Genomic DNA, 9523 nt, shown 5'->3' with positions numbered 1-9523 from the left:
CCTCCCTCTCTTTCCCTCTGATTCTCTCTCCCTCCTGTCCTTCCTTCCCTCCCTCTCTCTCTCTCTCTGACATACTCTGTCTCCCTGGTCCTTCCATCTCCCTCTGACCCAGAGACTGGGGGTGTGTGGGGGTGAGGCTGCATGTGGCTGGTGGGGGTGAGATGTGGCAGGTGGGGAAAATGGGGTAGAGATGGAATTGTGGGAGGGAGACTGCGACGGCATGAGAGAGAGAGGGGGGGAGGGAAGAGTGGAGGCAGGTGGAGAAACCGGGTTTGGACGGTGTGTGTTAGAGAGGGAGTGGGGGATGAGGTGAGGTTTGAGAAAGAGAGTGTGTGCTGAAAGAGAGAGAGAGAGAGAATTGAGGAGAAAGAGTAGGGGAGAGGTAATGGGGAGGCCAGATTTGGAGTAGGGGGGAACAGAGGGAGTTAAACCCAGCTCCTGAGCCCAGGGCGCGGTGCCCTCCCCTTCCCTGAGGACCAGGACTTGGTGCTGAGTCTGTCTCTCTCCAGCTCAGCTTCTCCAACACAAAGACACACAACAACATCGGTCCCTCTGCTGCTCGGCACGCTGTAATCAGCATTTTTATTGGTTACAAATGGAAGTGATGGATACAGTCAGTGGGATGGTGCCTTTTCTCACTGGCCCCTGAGTTGTGAGAAACATTGAAATGTTTCCCTGTAACCCCCCTGTGGGATAAGGATGGACAAACCAGCGCTCCCCTCAGTCTGTTACCATAGCGACAGGCTGCTCCATCGCTGAAACACTGAACTGAAATGAGAAAATCCCGGATGGTGTGATTAATGAGGGAATTTGATGGATGGATGGATTTGGGTGAAGGGATATTTCAGCACATTCTTCAGCTGCTGCCTGAACTTAGTCTGGGTCACGGCATAAATCGCGGTGTTTGTGCAGCAACTGAGGAGCTGCAGCATGAAGCCCAATTCCCCCACAAAGTCATGGAGATACACAGACTCATACCCAAACCACCACATCCGGTACCATATAGAATACAGCATTAACGTTGACCATAACAGGATGAAATTGGCCGAGATCACAAACAGTAAAATGATGGATTTTTTTCGGTTTCTCATTTCTGTGTCAGACTGAGCGTCCCCATTGGTGTGAGCGCGGAGTCTCCTGCGGGCTCTGCTGGTCACTAAAATGTGTCTGACGGTGAGAACATTGAGCAGCAGAATCAGGAGAAATGGGACACCGGGGTTAGAATGTGGTGGAGGAACTCGATTGTGACCCAGACACTGGACAATACAACAGCGCCTGTTACATCACAAAACCAGGGCTGGTTCACCAGCCAATACCGAGCCGTGAGCATAAAATACCAGGAAATGTTCTTTAAACAGCTCAGCACAGTCACTGCTCCCAGAACCACAGCCGCCGTTTTCTCACTGCAATATTTACTTTTCAGCTTCTGGCAACAAATGGCCACAAACCGATCAAAGGTGAAAGTGACGGTGAACCAGACAGAGCAGTCAGTGGCTGCATAAAGCAGGACGGCGTGGATATTACACACGGGGACGGAGTACAGGAAATAAAACTGTTCCCGATAAACAATGGGAATGTGTCTCAGGATCAGGTCGAGGATAATGACCAGGAGATCCGCCGCTGCCATGGCCCCCAGGTAACGTCTGACACATGGAGACAATCCACAATCTTTATAAAGCAGGACGTAGATGGTCACTACGTTAACTGTGAGGAAGGAAAACAAACCCATTATCCATCAGCCTGGAGGCAAAGGGACCCGTTTGATCGGGGACCCAGTGAGATTTTCAAATGTGTCCCTGTATTCAGGGATTTATTAAAATAATTGGAGCTGGAATAACAAATGGGAAAGTCGGAATTACTGACAAAAATGTGACATAAACCACAAGAAACCCTCCCTCCCCAAACACACAGAGACACATCCATAAGGACAGATGGTTTCTAGAACATTCCCACACACTCGATCACTCGAGAGCAGACACAGGTCACTCCTTCCCAGTTCCTAATACGGAGGGTGGGAACGTTGCTGTCCTGAAGGATTCTCTCCCAGTTTCCTGAAGACAAACGGAGTTTGGGAATTTCTGTATTTTGGTCTAAATTGTGGTCGATCCTGTGTCGTGGAGAAATGTAAACGCAGGGAAAACGTATTCACCCCTTTAACTGCCTGAGGGGCCTTCGGAACAGTGTCTCCTTCTCCCTGGAACGGGATCTCTTCCCTCGGGATCTTATCGTTTGTTCAATTCACTGACGTCCGGCCGTTCACAAACAAACAACGTCAGGGACAGAACGTTCCGGGGAATGTCAGTTATAGAATGTCGGGGACAGAACGTTCCGGGGAATGTCAGTTATAGAATGTCAGGGACAGAACGTTCCGGGGAATGTCAGTTATAGAATGTGGGGGACAGAACGTTCAGTGGAGTTCCGTGACCTGTCTATCACCCTTCCCCGCCAACCCACCCCACCACCATGATGTACTGTGCACAGGTTACATATCCACGGGGAGCTGCACTAACCACATCATTGTATTATCCATAAACCTCAACCAGACAGTCTGACCAGCACAGAGACCTGTGCAGTGATCAGCCGTGAATTCATCTGTAACCCAGGAGCAGTTACCCTCCCAGCGTGTAGGGCTGTGTACCCCACCCCAGTGCATTGATCTGTAACCCAGGAGCAGTTACCCTCCCAGCATGTAGGACTGTGTACCCCACCCCAGTGCATTGATCTGTAACCCAGGAGCAGTTACCCTCCCAGCATGTAGGACAGTGTACACCACCCCAGTGCATTGATCTGTAACCCAGGAGCAGTTACCCTCCCAGCATGTAGGACTGTGTACCCCACCCCAGTGCATTGCTCAGTAACACTGTGTTAGATCCCTGCCCAGTGAGGGGAAACTTGCAGCCCATGCTGGAAGTGGCAGGACGTACAGCTCCCACCCATTTACAGCTCCATATCTCCATTGTGCCATGACAAGGGAGTGCTGTGGGTGTGACATCACTGCCAGAGAGAGACAGAGATGGCAGTGGAATCAGTTTAAATATCACCACATGGGAGGGGTTTGGGGTATAGACAGAGAGGGGGAGACTGAGAGACAGTGTCATGGAAGGATGTGTTCCCAGGTGTCAGAATGCTGAAATGTAGACACTTCGATAGCATCCTGTAACATGAGCCAGTCTTCCCAGGAAAGATGGGAAAAAGGGAGATTGGTGTGAGGTCAGATGAAACAACAGCTGCTGTGTGGTTTTGAAATTACGTTTATGTAATTTTAATAAGTGTCTCATTGAAACAGTATATTGCTGTAGAGTTGGAGTAGGGTAATAAACAGTTAGGAGAAAGAGGGTCCCAGAGTTGTGAATAGTTGATGTAAAATGTTCACTTTCAGAGTTAAAAAAAATTGATATTTTTTGTTTAAACACTGGAATTTGGGAGTTCTCTATCACTCATATTTCAACAGTTTACAAGGTAAACTGAGCATTTCTTTATGTTTAGTTTAAGTTACCAGATGAGCTTCACACTGTGCCCTAACAATTGCTGTGTGTATATGTGTGTGTCTCTGTGTGGGGCAGGTCTGGCTGTCTCTGTGGTGCTGAAAGTGATGCAATGCCACCCTCTGCTGGCCTCCCACGCCACTGCACAGGCATTGGTAGAGGGTGAAAACCAACAGGGATTCATTCAGAGAGTGGGAGGGAGAGGGCAGCTGCTCACAGCACCATCCAAACTGATGTCTTATCCATGGACTGATCTAAATGTCCTTTAAATATTGTAACTGTCCCTATTTTCACCAGTTCCTCTGGAAGTTTATTCCACAAATTTGCCAGCTTCTGTCTAAAATAATTACCTCTCCTGACTTTTGTAAATCTTTTTCCTCACATCTCAAAATATCCCTCAGTTTTGAAACCCCAACTCTCGGGAAAAGACATCAGCCCTACAGCTTATCTGTACCCCTCATCATTTTATAAACCTCTGTAAAGTTACCCCTCCATCTCATACTCTCCAGTGAAAAATGTCCCAGCCTATTCAGCCTCTCCTTATAGCTCAATCCCTCCATTTCCAGCAACATCCAGGTTAAACTCTTCTGAACCCTCTCCAGCTTAATAATATCAAGGTCAATAATATCAAAGTGAATAGTCAAGGTATTTGCTAAGGGTACGGGGGAGTCCAAAACTAGAGGACATAGGCTTAAGGTGAGAGGGTAACATTTAAAAGCGACCTAAGGGGCACCTTTTCACCCAGAGGGTGGTGTGCCTATGGAATGAGCGGGCAGGATGACCAGACTGGACACAGTATTCCAGAAGAGGCCTCACAATGTCCTGTACAACCACAACATGACGTCCCAATTCCGATACTCAAAGGTCTGACCTATGAAGAAAAGTGTGTTAAACACCTTCTTAGCCACTTTCTATATCAGATGCAAATTTTAAAGAATTAAACCTGACAGCCTAGGTTTCTGTACTACAACACCACCAAAAGACCCTACTTTTAATTGTATAGGTCCTGTTCTTGTTTGATTTACCAAATCCAATGCCTGGCATTAATCCAGACTATCCTCCATCTGCCACCCCTCAGCCCAGTGTGTGATATGACTGCCACCTCCCCCTCCCCCTTCAATTTTAAAATGCCCACCCCTCTCCAGGAGGCCTGCACACTCCGGCCTTGATTTTCACAAAGACCCTGAGCTTGGGTTGCCTTGTGTGGTTAGAGGGAGGAGGGACGGATTGCAGACACAGTCGTTCGGGAGGAGAGGCTGGACAGTAATCAGCGGCCTGGTATCATTTCATGGTTTTAGGAAGAGGGCAGACACACGTTAGAGTGGTAAGATTGATCGGTGTTTTGGGGTCAGAAATTAAGTTCTTCCTCCGCCTCTGGTGTTCAGTAATAAACATCTATTTGAGACCCTTCATTGGGCAGAGTGTTTCTGCAGGATTTCTTTCCCTAATATTGCAGACTACAGATAATAGCGATTAAAGATGTTCATAGTTAATTTCAATATTCAGCAAGTACACTCAATATCCTACAGTTGAGACAAATATCTTGCATTTGTTTAATAATACAAAGTGTTTTTTGTAATTCAGTAATAGTAACCTGATTATAATCAATCCACACTGAGCTGGAAGCGGGCACTAAAATATGACCCAAAATCTGGGTATGGTAGTATAGTGGGCAGTGTCCGTGTCTCTGAGCCAGAGCTCTGGATTTGATTCCAATTCCTGAACTTGTGTGGTAGTGTTCCTAGCTCTGGATGAGAAGGCCTGGATTGAAGTCCTGCCTGTTGCAGAGGTATGTCACAGCATGACAGAACAGGCTGATGAACAAACACACAGGAGAATAATGTTACAGCTTTATGGGTATTGCCGAGTGGTGCTCGTGTCCCTACCTCCGGGCACAAAGGTCTAGGTGTAAATCCCACAGAAGTGTCTCCTAATATATCTGAACAAACTGATTAAAATGGTTTTAGAATTGTGACTTGATGGAGAAGGAAGAGGTGTCAGTGCTGCATTTCAGACTTTAGGCCCGGGATGACTGAAAGTACAGCCATTCGTGTTGATTGAAGTCACATTTCGCAGCAGTAAAGGTTTATAAAATCAGAACGGTCATGGATAGGTTTGTAGTCAAGGTTTTTCCCCAGGTTAGGGGCATCCAAAACTCGACGGCATTGGTGGAAAGTGAGAGGGGAAAGGTTTTGAAGACGCCTAAGGATCACCTTTTCACACAGAGGGTGGTGTGTGTATGGAATGAGCTGCCAGAGGAAGTGGTGGAGGCTGGTACAACTACATCATGTAAAAGGCATCTGGATGCTGACAGACCTGCCGAGCTTTTCCAGCAATTTCTGTATTTCTTTAAAAAATGCATTCATTTTAACACACGTATTCTGAATAAATTAGACATTTTTATTTTTTAATGAAGCAGGAACATAAAAACATATCTTCAAATCGACTAAGACCATTTTCTGCTTAGGGTATGGCTCTGTGTATGACAGCAGCAATGATGCACCGACATGGAGCAGGGAATGTGATGGAGACATAGTTTGGACAATGTACATGGGATAATATCTGGACAAAGTAGTTCTTTCAAGTTACAATTGCAGAGAGTGTGTGTGTGTGTGTGTGTGTGTGTGTGTGTGTGTGTGTGTGTGTGTGTGTGTGTGTGTATATATTTATATATATATATTTATATATATATATATATATATCAGTGATTTTAGAACAGGACATATCGATTCTTTATTTGCAAAACCCAAACACTTTGCCATTCATCTTTCCATCATAGTTTGAGTAACATTGCTCTGGATCATAAACGTGCTATTTGAGCAGATTAAAGAAACTAGCCTGACTTGTTCCTAAAACTGACCCTGACCCAGTCTGAGACCGATATCATCGGCCATATCACCGACCTGGTTACATTTAACATTTGTTGTGAGCAGTGGAGGAGTGCAAGTAGAAAGGAAACAGTGACCCAAAAAGCCGGGGAACTATAGACCGGTGAGCCTGATGTCGGTGGTGGGTAAGTTATTGGAGGGGATTCTGGGGGATAGCATTTACATACATTTGGGAAGGTAAGGGCTGATCAGGGTAGACAATGTGGCTTTCTGCATGGGAAATCATGTCTCATTAATTTGGTTGAGTTTTTTTGAGGAGGTAACAAAGAAGATTGATGAAGGCAGTTTGGTTGACATTGTCTATATGGACTTCAGCAAGGTGTTCATTTAAAGAAAAATGAGCAAAGAAAATTTACAGCCCAGGAACAGGCCCTTCGCCCTCCAAGCCTGAGCCGATCCAAATGTACTGTTTAAATCTGTCGGTCAATTCCTAAGCATCTGTATCCCTCTGCTCCCCACCTACTCCTCTGCTCCCCACCTACTCATGCATCTGTCTAGACGCACCTTAAATGAATCTGCCGTGCCTGCCTCTACCACCTCTGCTAGCAACACTTTCCAAACGCCCACCGCCCACTGTGTAAAGTACTTACCGCGTGTATCCCCCTTAAACTGTCTACCTCTCACCTTCAAAGCATGACCTCTCGTTATTGAATCCTTCACCTGGGAAAAAGCTTGTCTCTGTCCACCCTATCTATAACCTTCATGATTTTGCAAACCTCAATAAGTTTCCGCCCACCCCACCAATATTCTTTTTCTAGTGAAAATAAACCTAACCTACTCAGCCTCTCTTCATAGCTAGTATTTAGTTCTAATTGGTAGACAGATTAGTAAGTTTCAGTCACATGGGATACAGAAGAAGCTCGTCACAATTGGCTTGAAGGAAGAGGGGTATTTTTCAGACTGGAGGCTTGTGAGCAGCAGTGTGCTGTAAGAATCAGGACTGAGTTCACTGCATTTCATCATTTATGTCAAGGATTTAGATGTGAATATTGGGGCCATAGTTAGTAAGTTTACAGACGATATCAGAAAGGTGGTGTAGTAGATTATCTCAGAGTACAACAAGACCACAAATAGATGGGACAAAGGGGCAAGGAGTGACAGATGAAGTTTTATTTAGATAAAGACGAGGTTTTGTATTTTGTGAACGCAAATCAGGGCAGAAGTTATACACTTAATGGTCAGGTCCTGTGGAGTGTTGTGGAACAAAGGGACATAGGGCTGCAGGTACATTGTTCCTTGAAAGTGGAATCGAATGCAGACAGTGCGGTGCAGAACACATTTGGCACATTTGCCTTAATCAGTCAGAGCATTGAGTATAGGAGTTGCGGTGGCATGTTGTATCTGTACAGGATGTTGGTGAGGCCACTTTAAGAATACTACATACAACTCGGTTTTCTGCAGAAATGACTTACACAGATGTTCCAGGACTGGAGGTTTGAACTTTAGGGGGAGATTGATTAGGTTGAGGTGTTTACCCTGGAGTGTCAGAGATTGAGGGGTCACATTATAGAGGTTTATAAAACCAGCAGGGGCATGGATATTCTGAACAGCCACACTCTGCTCCCCAGGATAGGGGAGTCCAGAACAGGAGAGCATTGGTTGGAGGGGAGAGGGGGAATGATTTAGAAGGGACTGAAGATAAATGTTTTAGACACAGAGTGGTGTGTGTTGAGAAAGTGCTGTCAGAGGAAGTGGTGAAGGCGGTTACAATTGCACATTTAAATAGTATCTGAAAGAGGAGGGATATTGGCCAAATGCTGGCAAATGGAACTGGATCAGATTTGACATCTGATCGGAGTGAACATATTGGACTAACGGGTCTGTTTCCATTCTGCATGACACTTTGAGTCGATCAGAGGAACGACGAATAATTCTGAATGGATCTTTCAAGTGGGAATCCTCTTCACTGGAAGTTTATCGTGCCTCTATGTTCACATTGATTGAAAGCTGCATTAAGTAAATATTTGACAGAGAAGTGAGTCATGACGAATGGGACACAGACAGGAAAGTGGGGCTGAGTCCCCAACCTGATCAGCCACAATCTTAGTGCCTGGTGGAGAATTTTCAAAGTATCTAATGACTCACTCCTGTCCCTCAATCCCGTGTCCCTGTGTTCCATTCAGGCCATTAAACCTGTTAGGCAGGAGCATTTAGAGGCTACTTACTTCTAAAACCTGGTGCACAGAAACAGAGGAGATCATTCGGCCCTTCAAGGCTGTCCCACACGCTTTGAGTTGATTTGAGAAATGTAATTGTAAAACCCAGGCTGGGTATGAAAGAAGCCCCTCATCTCTCTGTACAGAGCTTCCCCTCTCTGAAACTTGTGCTCCATTTGTTGGTCATGTTGTCGACCCAAATTCACTATGAATATAGCCGCCATACCTCACCCAGCGATGGCTCACAAAATCCTCTGGTCTCCCTGACGGCAACATTCAAAAACAGAACATTCATGAAAATAACACCCACTAACTTTCCAATAACAGAATGTGAGAACATCAGACACAGGGACAGGTCATTCACTCCCCAACCCTGCCTTGCCTTTCACTAAGATCATGACTGATCTGCTCTTGGTCTCAAATCCTCTTTCATACCCAATTCTTCATCGCCCTCAACTCTCTGACAGGTCAATATCCATCTACCTCCTCTTCAAATACTTTCAGTCATCTGGCTCCCCGAACACTCTTGAGAAGAGAAATCCTGACATTCAATGCTTGAATGTTTGAAGAAAACCCTTGCCTATATCATGGCCTATTGATATGAACAAAAGAGGTTGACACAATGGGTCAGGTAAAAATGACTGGCCCTTATACAAAGGCTTCTGTTGACTTCTGTTGACATCAAGAAGCTTAACAAATCTGAACTTAATGGGAATCAGACTAATCTTTCCAGTGTTTGGAGTCAAACATGGCACAAAGGAAGATGTTCATCATCTCAGTCCTGGGTCACCTCTGTGGGAGATCCTCAGGGTAGCTTCCTCTTCACAAACATCTTCAGCTGCTTCATCAATGTCTCCCCACCCTCACCCTCCTCACCATAAGATCCGAAGTGGGGATGGTCACTGAGGATTCCACAATGTTCAGAATAATTTGTCGCCCCCGTCAGCTCCTGAACTGGACTGTGTCCATGTGCAGCAAGACATGGATTCCATTG

General features: G+C 45.8%; 1 long non-coding RNA gene across 2 annotated transcripts in view; it reads left to right on the top strand.

Annotated features, from left to right (window-relative positions):
- The window catches only part of LOC132814925 (uncharacterized), a 79838-nt gene extending 71520 nt beyond the window's left edge, over positions 1 to 8318 (top strand). For both annotated transcript variants that reach the window (XR_009644599.1, XR_009644600.1), the window contains exons 2-3: positions 1424 to 1636; positions 8222 to 8318. This is a non-coding gene — a long non-coding RNA (uncharacterized LOC132814925). The remainder of the gene's footprint in view (positions 1 to 1423; positions 1637 to 8221) is intronic.
- The last annotated feature ends 1205 nt before the right edge of the window (positions 8319 to 9523 follow it).

This window comes from Hemiscyllium ocellatum, unplaced genomic scaffold (assembly GCF_020745735.1).
Source record: "Hemiscyllium ocellatum isolate sHemOce1 unplaced genomic scaffold, sHemOce1.pat.X.cur. scaffold_96_pat_ctg1, whole genome shotgun sequence".
In the NCBI taxonomy this organism is placed as follows: domain Eukaryota; kingdom Metazoa; phylum Chordata; class Chondrichthyes; order Orectolobiformes; family Hemiscylliidae; genus Hemiscyllium; species Hemiscyllium ocellatum.
The sequence above is the reverse complement of the archived record's forward strand: the minus strand, read 5'-3'. Positions and strand labels throughout refer to the sequence as shown.